Source organism: Hemiscyllium ocellatum, unplaced genomic scaffold, assembly GCF_020745735.1.
Source record: "Hemiscyllium ocellatum isolate sHemOce1 unplaced genomic scaffold, sHemOce1.pat.X.cur. scaffold_96_pat_ctg1, whole genome shotgun sequence".
In the NCBI taxonomy this organism is placed as follows: domain Eukaryota; kingdom Metazoa; phylum Chordata; class Chondrichthyes; order Orectolobiformes; family Hemiscylliidae; genus Hemiscyllium; species Hemiscyllium ocellatum.
This window is the reverse complement of record NW_026869333.1, coordinates 5,116-28,946: the sequence shown is the minus strand read 5'-3', so window position 1 is coordinate 28,946 and position 23,831 is coordinate 5,116. Positions and strand designations below refer to the sequence as shown.

Here is a 23,831-nt window from a genome sequence, read left to right as displayed (position 1 = left end):
CTGATATGAGGAGCTTACAGGGATAAGCAGGATTGTAGGGGCTGATAGAGATAGGGGAAGTGGTATCGATGAAACAGAGCGTGGAGAAACTGACAGACATAGGGAGGGTTCTGTGGAACAGATGAATTTACAGACAAGATGGTGATAATGAAGCCTGAGATTTTTCTCATGATCCTTGCCCAGCATTGTTCCTACATCATGCCCTCAGGGTCCGAATTAAAGCCCATGAACCCCTCCCTGTGCTGTTTACTGTGAGCTTACCAGCTGCAGGATTTACTGAAGGATCCAGATCGCACTCTCCATCTCTCTCCGGCTGACCAACCGTCTTCAATGTGGTGATGGACGAGACAGGAATTGGGAATTGTGCTGAGTCAGGGACATCAGGAATACCTACAGGAGACAGAGAAATAGACAGAATGCGCAATTAGACTGATGAAATGATGATTACACATGGAGAATGGCACTGAGTCCCACAGAGATCTGGAAATTCCCAGTCTCCATCCATGGCCTGTGCAGTTGCTTCCCTCTGGAGTGGAGAATGCTGTTGGCTCAGGATCTGGAGTAACTGCAAGAGCGAGAGACACTGACAGAGTTAGCAATTAGACCCACACAGTGAGGGATACCACATGGAGAGAGGCTGAGTGATATCAGCAGAGTGCTGGAAGGTGTCAGGATCAAGCAATGGTATCATCAGAAGTGGTTCTGACCAGTGAGCACTGCTCCCAGTACTCAGGGAGGACTTAGCTATTTTATTGGGATAGGCTCCTCTGGTACCTGGATTATGCAGTGTGCGATAAACGGACACAGATGAGGAGGGGGACAGGTCTGAGGTGAATGGAAATTCCCAAGTCCAAAGAGAAAGGTTGAAACATTGGAACACCATGGAGATGTGGATGAAGACCAACAGAAATAAACAGTAAGAGACTGAGGTTAATTAAAATACGACATTGTCAAACAGATTTGTGACAGGAAATTATTGGTTAAAATAAAGTAAATGCCATTCCCGCCCCTCACAATTCCTCATACACCACAAGTGACATCACTTCCGCCCCTCACATCATCGCTGATGTCACACACTCAGTGACTGCCGCCCCCCCACTGCCGTGTTTGCCAACACTCCCGCCCCCACCAACACCACTCACCTGCATTCTGCTGACACCACCCCCAAGTCCCACTGTCACCATCCCCACCCCAGAACCCTGAGGGGAACACCACCCCTGCTCATGTCTCCATCCCCATCCCCCCTAACACCACACCCACTCCAGTTACAGGCACCGTCCCCTCCCCCAGCACCACACCTACGCCTGGTCCCAGCTCCCACTCCTGCCGAGTTTTCACCATTCCCCCTGACCACACCCTCACTGAGGACGAATGATCAGTCCTCAGCAAAGGCCTCACCTTTATCCCCCTCCGTCCACACATCAATTAATTTAATACACACCGTGACATCGAACACATCTCCCACCGCCTCCACCTCAAAGCTTACTTTTACAATGAACACTCCCGTCTATTTTCTGAGGACCCCTTTTCCGGCCTCCAATACACCCCATCCACCTGGACACCCCAAGCTGGCCTATTACCTGCCTTCGACCTCTTCATTTCCAACTTCCACCGAGACATTAACTGCCTCAACCTATCTACCCCCTCCCCCACTCCAACCTCTCACCCTCACAACGCCCAGCCCTCCACTTCCTCTGCTCCACTCCCGACCTCATCATCAAACCAGCAGATAAAGGGGGTGCAGAAGTAGTTTGGTGCACTGACCTCTACACCGCTGAAACCATGATGCCAACTCAAAGACACCTCCTCCTACCACCCCTTCACCATGACCCACCTCCCATCACCAAACCGTCATCTCCCAGAGTGTACAGAACCTCATCACCTCAGGAGGAGATCTCCCACCCACAGCTTCCAACCTCATTGTCCAGAATCACCCACTGCCCGGTTCTACCTCTTTCCCAAGATCCACAAGCCTGACCACCTTGGCCGACCCATTGTCTCAGCATGCTCCTGCGCCACCGAACTCATGTCTGCCTACCTCGACATTGTCCTATCCCCCAGTCCAGGAACTACCCACATTCGTTCGAGAAACCACCCACACCCTCCACTCCTCCAACACTTCCGTTTCCCTGGCCCCCAACGCCTCATCTTCACAATGGATATCCAATCCCTCTACACCTCCATCCACCATGACCAGGACCTCTAAAGCCCTCCGTTTCTTCCTCTCCCGACGTCCACAACAGTACCCTTCCACCGACACTCTCATTCGGTTGGCTGAACTTGTCCTCACCCTTAACAATGTTTCCTTCAAATCCTCCCACTTCCTCCAGACCAAAGGGGTAGCAATGGGCACCCGCATGGGCCCCAGCTATGCCTGTCTCTTTGTTGGCTACGTAGAACAGTCCATCTTCCGTCGTTACAATGGCACCACTCCCAACGTCTTCCTCTGCAACATTGATGACTGCATTGGCACCACCTCGTGCTCCCTCAAGGAAGTTGAGCAATTCATCAACTTCACCAACACATTCCATCCTGAACTTAAATTTGCCTGGATCATCTCTGATACCTCCCTCCCTTTCCTGGACCTCTCCATCCCCATTAATGACAACTGACTTGACACTGACATTTTTTTACAAACCTTCCGACTCCCAAAGCTACCTAGATTACATAACTTCCTACCCTACCGTTTGCAAAATTCCCAACCCCTATTCCCAATTCCTCTGCCTCCGCCGTACCTGCTCCCAGGTGGGCCAGTTCCACCACAGAACACACCAAATAGCCTCCTTCTTTAGAGATCGGATTTTCCCTTCCCACCTGGTAAAAGATGCCCTCCAACGCATCTCGTCCACATCCCACACCTCCGCCTTCAAATCCCACCCCTCCAACCGTAACAAGGACAGAATGCCCCTAGTTCTCACCTTCCACCCTACCAACCTTCCCATAAACCAAATCATCCGCCGCCATTTCCACCACCTCCAAACTGACCCCACCACCAGTGATATATTTCCCTCCCCACCCCTCTCCACTTTCCACAAAGACCATCCCTGCGTGACTACCTGGTCAGTTCCACGCCGCCCAAAAACCCACTCTCCCTTCCTGGCACCTTCTCCTGCCACCGCAGGTATTGCAAAACCTGCGCCCACACCTCTCCCCTCACCTCCATCCAAGGCCCCAAAGGAGCCTTCCACATCCAACGTTTTACCTGCACATCCACCAATATCATTTATTGTATCCGCTGCTCCCGATGCGGTCTCCTCTACATTGGGGAGACTGGACACCTCCTAGAAGAGCACTTTAGGGAACATCTCTGGTACACCCGTTCCAATCAACCCCACCGGCCTGTGACCCAACATTTCTACTACCCCTCCTACTCTGCCGAGGACATGCAGGTTCTGGGCTTCCTCCATCGCTGCTTCCTCACCACCCGACGCCTGGAGGAAGAACGCCTCACCTTCCGCCTCGGAACACTTCAACCCCGGGGCATAATTGTGGACTTCACCAGTTTCCTCATTTTCCCTTCCCCCATCTCACCCCACCTCCAGCCTTCCAGCTCAGCACCGCCCTCATGACCTGTCCTAATGGCCTATCTCCCTTCCCACCTTATCCACTCCATCCTCATCTCTGACCTCTCACCCCCATCCCCACCCCCATTCACCCATTGTACTCATTGCTAACTTCCCCCATCCTCCACTCTGACCTAGCACCTTCTTCCCCACCCCATTCACCTATTGTACTCTATGCTACTTTCTTCCCATTCCCACCCTCGCTCATTTATCTCTCCACTCTGCAAGCTCCCCGCCTCTGTTCCTGAGGAAGGGCTTTCGCCCGAAACATCGATTTTCCTGTTCCTCGGATGCTGCCTGACCTGCCGTACTTTTCCAGCACCACTCTAATCTAGACGCTGGTTTCCAGCATCTGCAGTCCTTGTTTTTACCTTATTGAAGGAGGAGATTACCGAGATAAGGCATATTGTAGACACTGAACAAAGTTACAGGGGTTGGGATGGTCATCTGGAATGCAGTACATTTCAAATATGTGTAGGGACTATCGGGAAGGGAGGAGGTTACAGCCATAGGATCTGTTACAGGAATTAAAAATTATTGAAGACACTGGACTACAAGACATGCCATAGATACAGTATTGCAGAGTAGTGAGCTTTAATATAACAGAAGTTGCATTGGGGCGGTGATTGAGTCCGAGGTGTGTGTGTACTGTGCTCGCCTCCAGCACTGTATCTATGTCATGTTGTGTTAACAGATGTTTGGAGCCCTCTCATTGCTCTTTGCTCTGTGCATTGTGGGGGGCCTTACCTCACTACAGGATTTATTGAAGGCTCCAGATCTCCTTTCCCTTTGTCTCCCTCTGGCAGACCAACTGCGTTCAATGTGGTGATGGATAATCCACCCCGCAGCTGGGAAGGCTATTGAGTCAGGACTTTCCTGAGTACCTACAGGAGACAGAGAAATAGACAGAATGGGAAATTAAACAGATGCAGTGATGGTTACACATGGAGAATGGCACTGAGTCCCACAGAGATCTGTAAAATGGAGCGATATTAAGTAATAGTCCCAGATTGCTGGAAGATGTCAGGATCACACAGTCATGTTGGAAGAATGGGTTTAGCTTCATGATGCCCTTGTATCAGTGCTCAGGGATGAGCAGATGAAGTGATGCCCTAGTGCTATTATTGTGAGAGAATGTATCCAAAACCTCAGCTAATGTTCAGGGGAGACAGGTTTGAATCCCGCCATCTGAAAAGGAGACATTTGAAATCAATAATTTTAAAAACAATTATTAACAATCCACTAATAAGTATGAAACCATTCCTGAAGTACAACAAATCCAAACACTTGTCCTTTAGATACGAACATCTGCCCATCCTGTCCTGGTCTGCATGATAATACCCACAGCAAAGTGTTTGCCTCTCAATTACCCTCTGAAATGGCCGAGCAAGTTACTCAGTTCAGGGGATTCTAGGATTGAGCAAGAAAGGCTGGTCAGTAAGAGACACCCACATCCCCTACCTGATTTTAAAATGAAAGCTACCAGGATGGGCCCCCTGGAACTGTGCTGGGACCTGTGTCCTGGCCAATCATGTTGGTAGGTTATTGGATAGGGCATTAAACTGGCAGAGAGGATGCAGGTGAAAGGAGGTTTCCAAATCCAAAGGGAAAAGGTGAAGCAATGGAACAGCATGGGAATGTGGCTGAAGACAAACAGAAAGGAACAGGATGGGGCAGAGTTAAACTAAAATTGTACATCAGCAAATAGATTTGTGACAGAAAATTGTGGAAGAGAGGATATTATGTTTTTTTTTTGAATGGACAATGTTGCTGCAATAAGGTGAATGGATTTGTGACACAGATATAAAAGTGATTTAGACACCAGGGAGACATGGATACAGGGTGAACAAAAATATTCAGTGGTTCGTAATCCTGTGCAAACTCAGGCAAAATGGGCAACGCTAACAATAATGGATAACAAAGGCATTACAGAGAAAGCATTTGGCCGCAGATCATGAAGTAGAGTCAGTCTGAATGTAAACTCTGTCTACTACTTGCCAAGGACACAAGCAGCAGTTTTAGCCACCGAACAGCATTCCATTGCTCGTCACTGCATTAAACAGGAACTCATTGGAATTTTTTAACAAAGGTATTGTGATAATTTTGGAAAACTTCAATATTTGTATAATCTGGGACAATCACACGGACGACATTGATATTGGAAGTGCAGTTCGGTTAATTTTTTTTCAGTGTTTCTTTGAAAAACACATTGTGCAACTGTTAAGGGACATAACTATCGCAGAGCGACCGTGTAATGAAACTTAGTGAATGAGTAATGTCACCTGCAGAGATCCTTCGGGAAATTGTGATGAAGTACAGTTTAAGGAAATATAAAGTTTTAAAGTGAATCACAGAAAGAACAAGCTACAACTAGAGTTTGAGAGGAGAACTGACCAAGGTAAACAGGCTAAACAGACTGAAATATGTGTCTGAAAATGAACAGTGGAAAACATTTGTAGGAACAATGCAAAGTACTCAACAAAAGAACGTTCGATTGAAAAAGTAAAATCCTCAGCAAGAAACTCCCACTGATCCCTCACTCAGGACAAAAGGGATCATACTAGATTATGAGGCTGAGAAGATCACCATAAAGTCCTGAAGTGAGAGTGTGTTTTAGGAGTAAATGTTCATGGATTGCAATGGGTCTGCTCACAGGAGCAGGGCTGTGGGAAGGGGAACCTTGGTCTGGGTTCATTGACACAATAGGAACAGGGAGAGGTGAAGGTGCTGGAGGTGGTGAGAGTGTTACAGAGAGTGGTCTGGGTGTTACAAAGCCAGTCTGAATTGCTGCAGCTGGAGGGGTTTGCAGAGGTAGGGAGGGACATAGGTATTTTTATATATTCATTCATGGGGTGTGGGTGTCACTGCCTGGAACAACGTTCTTTGTCCCCACTGCTAATTACCCAGAGGGTAGCTCAGAGTCAGCCATATTGCTGTGGGTGTGGAGTCAGGTTAGAATGTCAGATGTCCTTCACTAGAGGAGGTCAGTGAACTAGATGAGTTCTTCCTACTGATCAACAATGTTTTTTACTGTGGCCCCACCAATGTCTTTTACAGCCACAACATGACATCCCAACTCTTACGCTTAATGCTCTCCCGAATGAAGATAACCACACCAAACGCCTGCTTCACCAGCCTGTCTACCTGTGACACCACTTTCAAAGAACTGTGTACCTGGGTCACTGGATCTCTGACTGAAAACACCACCCAGGGCCCGAACAATAACTGTACAAGTCCCACCCTGGTTTGTTTCACCAAAATGGAACACTTCACATTTATCTAATTAAACTCCATCTGCTATTTTTCAGCCCACTATCCCAGCAGAACTGTTCATCCTGTTGTATCATAGATAACCTTCTTCACTGTCCACTTTACCACCAATGTCAGTGTCACCCAAGAAGCTTACTTACCAGGAAACCAATATTCCCATCCAAACCATTTATCCAAATGACAAACAACAGTGGACCCATTACACCACTGGTCACATGTCTCCAGTCAGAAACACAACATGTCTCCCATCACCCTCTGTCTCCTACCATCAAGCCAATTTTGTATCCAGTTCACTAGCTCCTCCTGAATGCCATATCCTTTTACACTGCTTTGAGTTTATCACCCAGTATACCAGACAGAACACAGAACGCAGAACAGTACAGCCCAAGACCCTTCGGCCATGATTTCATGCCAACCTTTTATCCAACTGTAAGAACAAAGTAAACTACATACCCTTCATTTCACTATTATCCACATGTTATCCAAGAGTCTATTAAATGTCCCGAATGTGTCTAATTTTACTACCACCACTGGCAGTGCATTCCAACCACCTACCATTCTCTACCCGCTTATCCATCCTCCATTCACCTTAAAATTATACCGCCTTGTAATAACCATTTATTCCATAGGAGGAAATGTCTCTGACTATTCACTCTCTCTCTGTGCCTCTTATCAACTTGTTCACCTCCACAAAGTCAGCCCGCTCCCTTCTTCACTCCAATGAAAAAAGCCTTAGCTCCCTTAACCTTTCTTTGTAAGAACTGCCCTCCAGTCCAGGCAGCATCCTGGTAAATCTCGGGTGTACGCTCGCTAAAACTTGCACATCCTTCCTGTAAACAGGGGACCAGAACTGAACACAATATTCCAAGTGTGGTCTCACCAGGATGCTATAAAGATGCAGTAACACCTCACGGCTCTTACAATCAATCCCCTTCTTAGGGAAGCCAACACAACATATGCCTTTTTAACAACCCTACCAACGTGCGTGGCTATTTTGAGGGATCAATGGACATGGACCCCATGGTCTCTCTGTACTTCCACACTGCCAAGCATTCTGCCTTTCACCCTGTATCCTGCATTCAAATTCCACCTTCCAGAATGAATCACTTCACATTTTTCCAGATTGGACTCCATCTGCCACTCCCAGCCCAGCTCTGCGTCCTGTCAATGTCCCACTGCAACCTACAACAGCCCTCCACATTCCCCATCACTCCATCAACCGTCATGCGATTGGCAAACGTACTAACCCACAATCCGAGTCATTGACAAAAATCACAAAGAACAGAGTGCCAGAGCCGATTGTTACAGAACCCCACTGGTCACTGAGCTCCAGGCTCAATACTGTCCATCTGCTGCCACCCTCTGTCTTCTCTGGGCCATCCAATCCTGTATCCAGACAGACAGATTTCCCTGTATCCCAATCAACCTTCTTTTCTGAATGAGCCATCATCGTATTCTGTCATATCCTCAAAGAATTCAATAAGGTTTGTGAGGCATGACCTGTCCCTCACAAACCCATGCTGACTGTCTCTAATTAGACCATAGAACATAGAACAGTACAGCACAGAACAGGCCCTTCAGCCCACCATGTTGTGCCGACCACTGATCCTCATGTATGCACCCTCACATTTCTGTGACCATATGCATATCCAGGAGTCTCTTAAATGTCCCCAATGACCTTGCTTCCACAACTGCTGCTGGCAACGCATTCCATGCTCTCACAACTCTGTGTAAATAACCCGCCTCTGACATCCCCTCTATACTTTCCTCCAACAGCTTAAAACTATGACCCCTCATGTTAGTCATTTCTGCCCTGGGAAATAGTCTCTGACTATCGACTCTATCTATGTCTCTCATTATCTTGTATACCTCAATTAGGTCCCCTCTCCTCCTCCTTTCGTCCAATGAAAAAAGTCTGCTCTCAGTCAACCTCTCCTCATAAGATAAACCCTCCAGTCCAGGCAGCATTCTGGTAAACCTCCTCTGAACCCTCTCCAAAGCATCCACATCTTTCCTATAATAGGGTGACCAGAATTGGATGCAGTATTCTAAGTGCGGTCTAACCAAAGTTTCATAGAGCTACAACAAGATCTCACGACTCTTAAACTCAATCTCTCTGTTAATGAAAGCCAAAACACCATATGCTTTCTTAACAACCCTGTCCACTTGGGTGGCCATTTTAAGGGATCTATGTACCTGCACCCCAAGATCCCTCTGTTCCTCCACACTGCCAAAAATCCTATCCTTAATCCTGTATTCAGCTTTCAAATTCGACCTTCCAAAATGCATCACCTCGCATTTATCCAGGTTGAACTCCATCTGCCACCTTTCAGCCCATCTCTGTATCTTGTCAATGTCCCGCTGCAGCCTACAACAGCCCTCTATACTTTCAACGACACCTCCAATCTTTGTGTTATCTGAAAACTTGCTGACCCATCCTTCAATGCCCTCATCCAAGTCATTAATAAAAATTACAAACAGTTGGAATGCTACGAGTGATTGCGGAGTTTACAGGGATAAGGTTGTTGGTAGGACAGGGCTCGATTACACAGACAGGGACTGTTTTTGGCAGCTGAGTAGGTTGCAGGGATAAAGAGTTTTGTAACATCTGGCGGAACAAACTGAGATATGGAGGGTCATCGTGACTGAAGATGTTTAAAGATCTAGGAAGGCTTAGGCTCTGGGGGTTATTTAGACATGGAGGCTGTGGAATCTGGGTTCGTTTTTGAGAGATTGGGGTGGCAAGTTTGGTTGGAGACAGTTTCACAGATAAGGGAGCATAGCACAAACAGGAGGAAGTTCCTGCGGTAGGGAGGGTTCGAGTGGAGAGTGATGTCTACACAGATAGGGATGTAAGAGCTGGAGAAGGTTATGGAGATGCGTAACTGGATGGAGATACAGGAGGAGCTTACATTGACACGGTGGGTGATAGTGACGGGAGAATGTTACATAGTTAATGGTTCTTGTAGGAACAGGACCGGGTGAAACACAGGCATTGGAGTGGGATCTACAGATCGGGAGTGTAGCAGGGACCTGACAGGATAACACAGATAGGGATGCTGGTAGGGACTCCACAGACTGATGGCGTTTTAGGGACTGGAAGAGGTTATGTGCACAGGGAGGGCTGTAAGACTGCAGGAGCTCATAGGGAGTTGAAGATTTGGAGCAGTTCACAGAGGGAGAGTTCTCCAACAGGAGTAGGTTACAGATAGTGAGGGTTGTGTAGACTGAGAAAGTTAAAGAGAGGGGGAGTTTTCAGGTCCAGAAGAGATTACACTGACAGGGACAGTTGAAGATACTGAACAAAAAAGAACATGGAGAAGATTACACAGATAGGGAGGGATGTTGGGACTGAAGGTGAATACACACACGGAGGGTTGTATTAGGCGGAGCTTAGAGGGATAGGGACTGGTGTCGGGATTTACACAGATAAGGAACGTGGTGTTTTTGGAGAAGGTTACACTGATGCAGACAGTGTTTGGGAGTGTTTAATGGACTACAGAAGAGCTCAGAGAGAATGTATTATGGGGAGTGGAGGAGATTACAGACACAGAGATGGCTGTCGGTTTGAAAAGAGTTTCTACAGATCCTCAGTGCTGTAAGGCTGGAGGGAGGTTACAATAATAAGGGTTACCTACACTTAATGACTTCTTTGATATGGAGAAAGTCTCAGAATGGGATTGTCAAAAGGAAATATAGACAGTTCAGATGAGTTTACAGAGATATAAATGTTTTTGGGGGTTTCAGGATGAAACAGTGATTGGGAGTGATGTAACGAATGGCAATAATTTTAGGGATTATTCTAAAGGCAGGAAGTGGTGACAGCCATATCGATTGTGGTAAGGACTGGAGAATCTTACATCGCCAAGGAGTGTTTTAGAGACTGTTGGAGACTCCACATATAAGGAGAGTATTGGGGATGGTTGACAGGACTGGGCAATAACCTGAATAGAATCTCCACAGTGTGGAAAAAGGCCATTTGGCCCAACAAATCCACATCAACCCTCTAAAGAGCATTCTAACCAGACCCATCCCTCTCCCTGTCCATTAAACACTGCCTTTCTCGTGGTGAACTCACCTAAACCACACTTGCCTGAATACTACAGTGAATTTCTGATGGCCAATCCACGTATCGTGCAAATGTTGGGCTATGGAAGGAAACCGGAGCACCCGGAAGAAACCCACACAGTCAGAGGGGAGTACATGCAAAGACCACACAGACAGTCGGCCAAGGCTGGAATTGAAGCCAGGTTCCAGGCACAGTGAGGCTGATTATACAGAGCACTGCAGAGATTGGACTAGGTCACAAGTTCACAAGGGTCTCTTGGAACAGGAGAAGGTTACATAGATGGTGTCCATGAGAGGGACTAGAGGGAGTTAACACAATAGGGAAGGTTGTGGATTCTCTCTACAATTAGAGGTAGGGACAGTTGGGGAAACTGGATGAAGTTAGGCATACTCAGAGTTGTACACACTGGGTGAGGTTACTGAGTTAGCAAGGATTCTATGGACTGACTAAGGTTATGGACAGATGCAGTTGTGGGAACGTGAATTGTTGCAACAATTGAGAGGATATTTCAGGCACATTGATGCTTTTAGTGGCTGCAGGATGTTCGAGAGCTAAGAAGGCTCGTCCTGACTGGAGGTGATCAGAGGTAAGAAACATTGTACTGATGGGAGTTAGTCACAGAGAAGAGAGAGAGAGGGCAAGGTTACAGATCTCAGGAGCTTTCAGGTGGCTTCACAATGTTACACAAAGGGAGGGTTAGCAGGAAACGCTGTAGGAACTGGAGGACTCTGTACAGACAGTGGGGTGAAATGGATGGTGGAAGGTTAGAGGTAATGAAGGTGCTGCAGGACAGGATGGAGGAGTGCTGCTGGGACTGGAGAAGGTTACAGTGACATCATGTGCTGGAGAGGCTGGAGGAAGGTACACAGGTGGGCAGGTCAGTAAGGGCTGGATGTTACAGACAGAGTGGGCTGTAGGTGCTGGACAAGATGACAAACGTAAGGATTTTTATAGTGTTTTGGTGATGGGGGTCATAACAGTTGGTTTCAAAGGCATTTTGGTAAAATATAAGGACAAGGCAGAGGTGAAGACGCCAAATTTGTGGAAGCCCCCTAATTGTTAGAATATCACTGTCACTGGGCATTATCATTATCACGAGACAGGATCTGGCAAACACAGACCGGGAGGAACTATTTGCAGTTGGGTTCATATTCAGAAAGAGGAAGTGCGTCAAAGTGATACAGGGAGAATTCAAGGCCAGTGTGTTCTGCGAAGAGTGATTGACAAAGGCAGTAACTCCAGTGAATACTGGTCAAGCGGTATCCTGAGCTTGATAAAGGAAATACAATGCGATGAAAACAGGCAAAGACCGACCAACGTATAGAGAGTGCAAGGGGATCCTTAAAATGATGGGCAAATAATGGGCATGAAATATCCTTTTCAGATACTGTTAAGGAGAGGCCACAATGTGTTTAATGAGTACAGTTAGAGGAAGACGATTCCCAGGTAAACAGCGAGGCTTGTTAGAAACCAAAGGGACAATCCGTGCATGGAGCCAGAGGAAGTAGGTAAGGTCTTCAATGAAAGCTTCCCATCTGTATTGACACAGGAGAAAGGCATTGTAGTCGGGGATTTCAGTGGGGATGGTGAGGTTTTAGAACATGATAAGATGAATAAGGAGGAGGTATTAAATGTTTTCACAGGCATAAAGGTGGAGAAATCCCCAGTGCCTCATGAAATGTATCCCAAGTTGCTATGGGAAGGAAGGCTGGAGTTTGCTGGGGCCCTGGTGTATATTTTTAATACTTTGCTGGCCACAGGTAAAGTTCTGAAAGACTGGAGGATCGCTAATGCGGTTCCTTTGTTCAAGAAGGGCAGCAGAGATTGGCCAGATAATTACAGAGCAGATAGTCTGACAGCGGGGGTGGGGGGGGGGGGCGGTTATTGGGAACAATTGTGAGGATGAATCGACACTTGCAAAGGCAAAGATCACCTCGGCAGCGTCATCACGGATGTGGTAGAGGACGATACTGTCTGAGGAATTCAGTTCAGTTTTTTTGAAATGGTGTCTAAAAATATTGATGAGGGCAGTGCAGATGATGTGGTTTACATGGACTTGAATAAGACGGTTGACAAAATCCCTCATGGAAGGCTGGTTCAAATGTAAAGAGCCACAAGGCAAGTTCGCAAATTAGATACAAAATTAGCGGATACACTTCTTCATGTTTGAAATTCTTTCACCAGTGGGTGTACCACAGGGATCTGTGCAGGAACCATTGCTGGTTATTATGTACACTAATAACTTGGATGTGAAAGCATAACTTGTGGGCGGCACGGTGGCAGAGCGGTTAGCACTGCTGCCTCACAGCACCTGAGACCCGGGTTCAATTCCCGACTCAGGGTGCTCCGGTTTCCTCCAACAGTCACAAAGATGTGCGGGTTAGGTGAATTGGCCATGCTAAATTGCCCGTAGTGTTAGGTAAAAGGGGTAAATGTCGGGGTATAGGTGGGTTGTGCTTCGGCGGGTCGGTGTGGCTGCAGTCTGATATCGATCAGATGATAAACTGAGCAGAGTAATGGCAGATGTAGTTTACTTCTGATCACTGTGAGGTAATGCACTGTGGGAAGTCTCATAAGTGAAGGATATACATCATGAATGGTAGGTCCACCTGGAGTACTGAGGAACAAGGGACCTTGGTGGACAAGTCTCTGGATGTGTGAAGTTGTCAGCACATGTTGACAGGGTGGGGAAGACATCTGAACTGGGAGCAGGAGGGGGATCCACATCCTGGTGGGGCGAATTGTAGGAGCTGCTTGAGAGGATATAAACCAGTCTGGTAGGGTGTTGCATCTTAAACAGTCCTAAGGCCAGAAAGAAGATTGAGGCTGATGCACAAGTTAATGAGAACAATTTCAGCAGACAAGGCAAGCAAGAATATAGCAGGAAATGGGGAGAAACTGATGATTAACCTGCATTTATTTCAATACAACGGGCCTGACAGCTACGGAAGATAAACTCAGGGCATGGATTGGAACATGGGACTGGGACATTACAGTTATTACAGAAACAAAGCCGAGGGAGGGGCAGGGCTGTCAGCACATTGGTTCAAGGTGGAGATGCTACAGGAAGCATCAAAGGGTAGGCAAGAGAGGATGTGTGGTGGTGGGTTTTGATTGCATAAATCATCACAGCAAGATTTAGAGAGGATATTCCTGTGGGATTGCCCACTGAAGTTATGTTAGTGCAACTGAGAAATAAGAATGGGTCATCACTTTGATACGATTGTCCTACTGACCCCGAATAGTCTGTGGCAGACTGAGGAACAAATATATCAGGAGATCTCAAATATCAATCAGAATAATAGGGCTGTTATGGTTGGGGTTTTTCAACTTTCCAAACCTAGACTGGGACTGCCAGTGTTCAGCATTTGCAAGGTAGCAATTTGGTAATTATGTTCAAGAAATTCCCAAACAATATGTAAATGGTCTGAAAAGAGAAAGGGGCAAAGCCTGACCTTCCCTTGGGAAACAAGGTCGGGAAAGGGACTGATGTGTGAGTGGGAATGCATTTTGCCAAAATGACCACAATTCTCTTAGCTTAAGAATAAAGATGGAAAAGAACAGGTCTGGTCCACAAGTTCAAGGTATGAAATGGGACCAGACCAATCTTGACAGTATTAGACAGGAACTTTCAAAAGGTGATCAGGGAGTCTATTTGCAGGGAAAGGGAAGTCTGGCAACTGAGAATATTTTAAAAGTGAGATAAATTGAGCGATCACCACCAGTATGTTCCTGTTTGTGTGCAGCTCAATGCTGACAGCCCTCGGAAACACTGGCTGTCTATTGGACAAGGAAAAAGGGCATATTTCAGGTATCGCCAGCTGGATCAAGGGAATGCATGAGGATCAAGGGGCTGTAGGGATACACTTTGGGTGGAAATCAGGAATGCAGAAAGGGTACATGAAATAGCCTCGGCAGGAAATGATAGGGAGAATGCAAAAGTGATTGTATAACTATATTGAGTAAAAGTGTAACTCGAAACAAAATAGTGTTCCTTAAGGATCAATGAGATCATTGATGTGTGGAACCGTAGGATATGGCTAGACTTTAAACACATTTTGTGACTCCAGAACTTACTGTTGACAAAGACTGGGGAACTCAGGGAACAAGAGTAATACGTTAGACCATATTTGGAGTTTGCTGCAATTCCAGTATCCCGCTATAGGAAGGAGGTTGGGAAGCTTGAAAGTGTTCAGAAAAGATTGACAAGATGTTGCCGGGGTTGTTGCTGAATAAGCTCGGGCTATTTTCACTGGAGCATCAGAGACTGAGGGGTGACCTGACAGAGGATTATCCATGAGGGATATGGATTGGGTAAGCATTCAAGGTCTTTTACCAGGGGTTGGGGAGTCCAAAACTAAAGGGCATATGTTTAAGGTTAAAGGGGGAAAGGTTTAAAAGGGACTGAAGGGTCAGCTTTTTTATGCACACGGTGATGTGTGTATGGAATGAGCTGAGGGAGAAAGTAACACATACTTAGACTATGACAACATTTAAGGGATGGATGGGTATGTGAATAATAAGGGTTTAGAGGTACATGGGCCAAATGCTGATAAATGGGATGGACTTATTTAGATCTTCTGGTCAGCATGGATGAGTTGGATCGAAGGGTCTGTTTCCCTTGTACATCTCTATGGCTTGAAAAGAGGGCATGTTATAGAAGAGGCGGTGCTGGACGTTTTAAAACACAAAGGTATGGAAAGCCCCAGGACCTGATTACATGTATCACAGGGCATTGTGGGATGTTAGGGAAGGAACTGTGGAGCCGCTAACAAAGGTATTTGTACCAATGACAGCCATGTGTGATGGGCTGGAAGGCTGGAGGGTGACATAGTGGACAGTGAAGGAGGTTTGCTAAGATTACAAAGGGATCTTGATGATATGGGTGAATGAGCTGAAAAATTGCAGATGGACTTCAATCTGAATAAATGCAAGATAATGCACTTGGTAAAACAAACAAAGGTAGAGCCGATACAATTACTGTTCGGGCCTCAGTTAGTGTTTTAGAGCAGAGGGACCTCCGGGTTCAGGTACATAATTCTTGAAGTTTGCATCACAGGATGGATAAGACAGTGCTTGGCATGCCTGACTATTGCTCAGTCCATTGAATGGAGAATTTGGGACGTCATGTTGAGATTGCACAGACATTGGTGAGGCCTGTTCTGCAATACTCTGTCCAGTTCTGGTCGCCCAGTTATAGGGAGGATATTATTAAGCTGCAGGGGATTCAGAAGAGATTTACCAGGACGTTGCTGGGTATGGAAGGCTTGAGTTCTGCAAAATGGCTGGACAGGCTGAGTCTTTTTTCACTCGAGCCTGGAAGTTGAGACGTGATGTTATAAAAGTAAATTTTTAAAAATAAGGTATATAGATCGATTTAATGGTAGTTGTCTTTAACACAGGATGGGGGACTCCCAAGAGGAGGGACCACGTCTTAAAGTTTAGAAGAGAGCAATGTTCAAAAAAAGACATGGGGGCAAATTGTTCCACAGACGGTGTTTTGATTGTGGAATGAACTTGCTGAAGAAGGGTGGATGTGGGTACAATGACAACGTTTAAAAGACAGAGATACTAAACAAGTATTTAGCATCAGTTTTTACTGTGGAAAAGGATATGGAAGATATAGAATGTCGGGAAATAGATAGTGACACCTTGCAAAATATCCATATTACAGACGAGCAAGTGTTGATGGCTTGAAATGCATAAAGGTGGGTAAATTCCCAGGACCTGATCAGGTGTACCCTCGAACTCTGTGGGAAGCAAGAGAAGTGATTACTGAGCCTCTTGCTGAGATATTTGTATAATCAATAGTCACAGGTGAGGTGGCAGAAGACTGGAGGTTGGTTAATGCGGTGCCATTGTTTAAGAAGAGTGGTAAGGACAAGCCGGGAATTATAGACCAGTGAGCCTGACCTCGGTGGTGGGCAAGTTGCTGGAGGGAATCCTGAGGGACAGGATGTACATGTAGTTGGAAAGGCAAGGACTGAATCGGGATAGTCAACATGGCTTTGTGCGTGGGAGATCATGCCTTACAAACTTGACTGAGTTTTTTGAATAAATAACAATAAGGATTGATGAGGGCTGAGCGGTAGATGTGATCTATATGGACTTCAGTAAGGCGTTCGACAAGGTTCCCTATGGGAGACTGGTTAGCAAGGTTAGATCTCATGGAATACAGGGAGAAGTAGCTATTTAGATGCAGAACTGGCTCAAAGGTAGAAGACAGAGGGTAGTGGTGAGGGTTGCTTATCAGACTGGAGGACAGTGACTGGTGGAGTGTCACAAGGATTGGGCCTAAGAATGGTGAATAGCCAAGGGTAAGGGAGTCCAAAACTTGAGGGTACAAACTGGAGGTGAGAGAGCAAAGATTTGAAGAGGGAGCTGAGGGGCAACATTATCCACAGAGGATGGTGCACAGACAGAACCTTGTGCCAGGGGGCACATGGGAGAAACAAGAACAATGACAACATGGAAAAGACCTTTGGGCAGGAACATGGAGAGGGGAAGGTTTGAAGAGCTAAGGGCCAAACGCAGGCAAATGAGACTCATTCAGTATAGGAAACATGGGCAGCATTGACGAGTTGGACCACAGGTTCTGTTTCCGTGCTGTATCACTCTGTATCCAGGTAAAGAGGATTAGTGTACGGAAGTAAAGCATGTTGTGGACACTGAAGCAAGTTATAGTGAAAGGGATGGTAGTCTAAAATGCAGTACGTTTCAAATATGTGGAGGGTCTATCAGGAAGGGAGGAGTTACAGGGACAGGAACTGTTATAGGAGTTAAAAATGACTGAAGACACCGGTGCACAAGCCATGCCACACATAGAGTGTTGCAGAGTAGTGAGTCTTAGTACAGTGTTGGAGGGAGAACACAGAACAGAAAGATCCCAGGCAGCATTCACCACATCTCGTCGGAGGCCTGCTTTCCGCTCTGTTGCCCTGATGCTCACTAAGACAGCACCGGCCTGGACTGATAACTATGAACTCCCCATGCTGTCTCAGTGCAACGTAAGTTAATGTAGACGTGGTGATTCAGCCAGGGGTGTTTCTGTACTGTACTGTACTTACCCTCCAGCACTGTATCTATGTCATGTCATGTTAGATGATGTTTGGAGCCCTCCCATTGCTCCCTGCTGTGTACACTGTGAGTGAACTTACCTCACTGCAGGATTTATTGAAGGCTCCAGATCTCTCTGCCTTTTGTCTCTCTGGCTGACCAATCAACTTCAATGAGGTGTTGGACGAGACACCCAGCAATTGGGAAGTCTATGGAGTCAGCACTTTCCTGAGGACCTACAGGAGACAGAAAAATAGACAGAATGGGGAATTAGACTGATGCAGTGAGGTTTACACATGGAGAATGGAAATGAACCCCACAGAGATCTGGAAAATCCCACTCCATCCCTGGTCTGCGCTGTTGCATCTCTCTGGAGTGGAGAATTCTGTTTGCTCAGGATCTGGAGTAACTGCAAGAGCGGGAGGCTCTGACAGAGGCTGCAATTAGACCCACACAGTGAGGGATACCAAAGGGAGAGAGACTGAATGATATCACCAGAGTGCTGGAAGACCTCAGGATCACACAGTCATGTTGGAAGAATGGGTTTAGCTTCATGATGCCCTGGTATCAGTGCTCAGGGATGAGCAACCACTGAGCAGGCGAATTGATGACCGAGTGGTATTACTGCGAGAGAATTTATCCAAAACTTCAGCTAATGTTCAGGGGAAGTGGGTTTTAATCTCACCATAAATAATTTTAAAAATAGTAATTAACAATCCATAAATAAATATGAAACCATTGCAGATGTTCAAAAACCCCAAACCCTTGTCCTTTAGATAAGGACATCTGCTCATCCTCACGTGGTCTGCACGACATCCCCACAGCAAAGTGTTTGCCTCTCAATTACCCTCTGAAATGGCCGAGCAAGTTACTCAGCTCAAGGGCAGCTCGGGCTGGGCAAGAAAGGCTGGTCAGCTAGAGACACCCACATCCCATACCTGATTTAATAAATAATCCATGAGGATGGTCCCCCTGGAACTGCGCTGGGGCCAGGGTCCGGGCCAATCATATCGGTAAGTTTATGGATGGGGCTTTCAACTGACAGAGAGGATGCCAGTGAAAGGAGCTTTCCAAATCCAAAGGGAAAAGGTGAAGAATGGGAGCAGTATGGGAATGTGGCAGAAGACAAGCAGAAAGGAACAGGATGGGACAGAGCTTAACTAAAACTGTACATCAGGGAATCGGTTTGTGACAGGAAATTATGGGAAAGAGTAAATTATGTTTTTTGAATGTCTCTTCAATAAGGTAGATTGATTTGTGACACCGAGATAAAAGAGGTTTAGACACCAGAGAGATGTGGTTACAGGGTGAACAAAAGGTGGACAGAAATAGTCAATGGATCACAACCTTGCGGAAATTCAGGCAAAATGGGTAACGCAAACAATAATGGGTAAGAAAGGCATTACAGAGAAAGCATTTGGTCTCAGATCATGAAGTGGAGTCAGTCTGAATGTAAATTCTGGCTACTACTTGCCAAGGACACAAGCAGAAGAACAGTTTTAGCTACCGAACAGCATTCCATTGCTCATCACTGCGTTACACAGGAACTCACTGGAATTTTTTTAACAAACACATTGTGATAATTTTGGGAAACTTCAATATTCACATAATCTGGGACAGTCACACTGACAACAGGGATATTGGAAGAGGAGTTCAGAGAATTTTTTTCAGTGTTTCTTTGAATAACAAATTGTGCAATTGGTTAGGGATGTAACTATCTCAGTGCGACCGTTGTGTGATCAAACTTACTGAATGAGGAATGTCACCTGCAGAGATCCTCAGGGAAATTGTGATAAAATGCAGTTTAAATAAATATAAAGTTTTAAAGTGAATCACAGAAAGGACAAGGTACAACTAGAAACAAAAACAGCCAATTACTTGGGTTTGAGATGAGAACTGACCAAGGTAAACAGGCTAAACAGACTGAAATATGGGTCTGTAAATGAACAGTGGAAAATATTTGAAGGAACAGTGTAAATCACTCAACAAAATAAGATTCCATTGAAACAGACAAAACCTCAGCAAGGCCCCTCACTCAGCACAAAATGTATCATATTAGATTATGAGGCTTAGAAGATCACCAAAAATTACTTAAAATCGTGAAGGGAGATTGTGTTATAGGAATAAGTTTTAAAGGGATTGCAAAGGGTCTGCTAGCAGGAGGGCAGCAGTGGGAAGGGGAATCACTGTCAGGGTATAATGTCACAAAAGGAACAGGAGAAGTGAAGGTGCCAGAGGTGGTGAGAGTGTTACAGAGAGTGGTCAGGGTGTTACGAAGTCAGTCTGAATTGCTGCAGCTGGGGGGGTTTGCAGAGGTAGGGAGGGACATAGGTATTTTTATTTATTCATTCATGGGATGAGTGTGTCACTGCTAATTACCCAGAGGACAGGTCAGAGTCAGCCATATTGCAGGGGGTCTGGGGTCACATGTTAGCCAGACCAGGTTAAGATGTCAGATGTTATACACAAAAGATCAGTGAACCTGATGTGTTATTCCCACTGATCAACAATGCTTTTATAGTGGCCTGACCAATGTCTTGTACAGATACAACATGACGTCCCAACCCTTTCTCTTAATGCTCTGCCCAATGAGGTAACCATCCCAAACGCCTGCTTCACCAGCCTGCCTACCTGTGACACCACTTTCAAAGAATTGTGTACCTGCATCCCTTGGTCTCTGACGGACAACACTACCCAGGGCCCGAACATTAATTGTACAAGTCCCACCCTGGTTTGTTTCACCAAAATGGAACACTTCACATTTACCTAATTGAACTCCATCTGCTATTCTTCAGCCCACTCTCCCAGCAGTACTGTCCATCCTGCTGGATCATAGATAACCTTCTTCACTGTCCACTTTACCACCAATGTCAGTATCACCCAAAAAACTTACTTAACAGGAAACCAATGTTCCCATCCAAACCATTTAACCAAATGACAAACAACAGGGGACCCACTCCACCGCTGGTCACATGCCTCCAGTCAGAAAAACAGCATGTCTCCCATCACCCTCTGTCTCCTACCATCAAGACCATCATTTTGTCCAGTTCACTAGCTCCTCCTGAATGCCATATCATTTTACGCTGATCTGAGTTTATTACCCAGTTTACCATATGACACGTAGAACACAGAAAAGTACAGAACAAGACCCTTCGGCCATGATGACATGCCAATCTTTTATCTGACCGTAAGATAAAAAAAAACGTGGCAGATCGACTTTAATTCAGGTAAATGCAACGTGCTGCATTTTGGGAAAGGAAATCTTAATAGGACTGATACATGAAATGGTCAGGTCCTTGGGAGTGTTGCTTGGGGTACAGGTTCATAGCTCCTTGAAAATGGAGACCCAGGTAGATAGGATAGTGAAGAAGGCGTTTGGTATGCATTCCTTTATTGGTCAGAGTATTGAGTACAGAAGTTGGGAGGTTATGTTGCGACTGTACAGCACATTGTTTAGACCACTGTTGGAATACTGCGTGCAATTTTGGTCTCCTTACTATCGGAAAGATATTGGGAAACTTGAAAGGGTTCAGAAAAGATTTACAAGGATGATGCCAGGGTTGGCGGATTTGAGCTCTAGTGAGAGGCTGAACAGGCTGGGGTGATTTCCTTGGAGCGTCGGGAGGCTGAGGGGTGACCTTAAAGAGGTTTACAAAATTATGAGGTGCATGGATAGGGTAAATAGACAAAGTATTTTCCCTGGGTTTGGGGAGTCCAGAATTAGAGGGCATAGGTTTAGGGTGAGAGGGGAAAGATATAAAAGAGACCTAAGGGGCAACTTTTTCACGCAGAGGGTGGTACGTGTATGGAATGAGCTGTCAGATGAAGGGTGGAGGCTGATACAATTGTAACATTTAAGAGGCATTTGGTTGGGTATATGAATAGGAAGGCTTTGATGGGATAGGGACCGGGTGCTGGCAGGTGGGACAATATTGTGTTGGGATATCTGGTCGGCATGGACGGGTTGGACCGCCGGGTCTTTTTCCGTGCTGTACATCTCTATGACTCTACCTTCCATACCCTTCATTTTATTATCATCTATGTGCCTATCCAGAAGTATATTAAATGTCCCTAATGCATCTAATTTTACTGCCACCGCTGACAGTGCATTCCACTCAGCCACCACTCTGTACGTTACGAACCTACCTCTGAAATCTCCCCTTAACCATCCGCTAATCAGCCGAAAATTATAACCCCTTGTAATAGCTATTTATATGAGCGTAGAAAATATCTCTTATTATTCACTCTATGAATGCCTCTCATCACCTTGTTCACCTCTGCCAAATCACACCACACCCTTCTTCACTCCAATGAGAAAAGCCGTAGCTCCCTCAACCTTTCTTCATAAGACATGCCCTCCAGTACAGACAGCATCCTGGTAAATCTCCTCTTTACCCTCTCTCAAGTTTCCACATCCTTCCTGTAATGAATGGACCAGAACTGAACACAATATTACAAGTGGGGTCTAACCAGGGCTGTAGAGAGCTGCAGCATAACCTCACCGCTTTAAAACTCAATCCCAAACTAATGAAATCCCACAAAATATATCCCTTCTTAACAAACTTATCAGCATGGGTGGCTACTTTGAGGGATCTATGGACTTGGACCCCAAGATCCCTCTGTTCCTCCACACTGCCAAAGATCCTGCCTTTCACCCTGTATTCTGCATTCAAATTCAATCTTCAAAATGAATGACTTCACACTTTTCCAGATTGACCTCCATCTGCCATTTCTCAGCCCAGCTCTGCATCCTGTCAATGTCCCGTTGCAATCTAGAACAGACCTCCACACTGTCAGCCACGCCACCAACCTTCGTGTCATTGGCAAGTCTACTAACCGACCCTTCCACTCACACATCCAACTTATTCATAAAATCACAAAGAGCACAAGAGCTGTAATCACACCCTACAGAAAACCACTGGTCACTGAGTTCCAGGATGAATTATTTCCAGCTATCATCACCCTCTGTCTTCTGTGGGCCAGTAATCCTGTATCCAGACAGACAGGTTTCCCTGTATCCCATGCCTCTGTATTTCCTGAATAAGCCATAAAGGTGTTTTGTCACATTCTTAAAAGATTCAATAAGACTTTTAAGGCATGACCTGGCCCTTATACAAACATGCTGACTATCTCTAATCAAACTATGGTTTCCCAAGGAAAAATAAATCCTCTCTCTCAGAATCCTCTCCAATAATCTGCACACCACAGACATAAGACTGACAGGTGTGCAATTCCCAGGATTATTCCTATTCCCTTTCGTGAACAAGGGAATAATATTATCCTGCCTCCAATCAACTGGTCCGACTCCAGTGGACAGTGAGGGTGCAAAGGTCATCACCAGGTGCGCAGCAATCCATTCCCTCCCTTCGTGCAGTTACTTTGGACGCATCCAGTCTGGTTCGGCGACTTATCTATCCTTATCTTTTACAAAATTCTCAGCACATCCTCCTCCTTAACATCCACCCATCAGCCTGTTTCACACTGTCCTCACAAACAACAAGACCCTTCTCAGCAGTGAACACTGAGGCATAGTATTCATTAAAAGACCTCCCCTACCTCCTGTGACTCCAGAGACAAGTTCCTTCCACTATCCCAGAGTGGCCTTATTCTCACTCTGACCATCCTCTTGTTCCTCACAGAAGTGGAGAATGCCTCACAGTTTTCCTTAAGCCTTCCCAAGAAAGCTTTTTCATGCTGCCTTCTAGTTGCCCTAAGTCCATTCCTTGGTTCCTTCCTGGTACCTTCAGGGAATCTCTACAGTATGGAAACAGGCCATTTGGCCCAACACCTCCATATTAACCCTCCAAACAGTATCCAACCCAGCCCCATTCCCCCACCCTGTTACTCTCCATTTGCCCTGACTAATGCACCAA

At 46.0% G+C, this 23,831-nt stretch overlaps 1 long non-coding RNA gene across 1 annotated transcript; it reads right to left on the bottom strand.

The window, feature by feature from the left end:
* Nucleotides 1-319: 319 nt before the first annotated feature.
* LOC132814926 (uncharacterized) lies at nt 320-18,189 on the bottom strand. The gene is made up of 3 exons (XR_009644601.1): nt 18,060-18,189; nt 4,311-4,447; nt 320-390 (listed from the first exon to the last, which is right to left on the bottom strand). It is a non-coding gene; the product is annotated as an uncharacterized LOC132814926 (long non-coding RNA).
* Between the last annotated feature and the right edge of the window lie 5,642 nt (nt 18,190-23,831).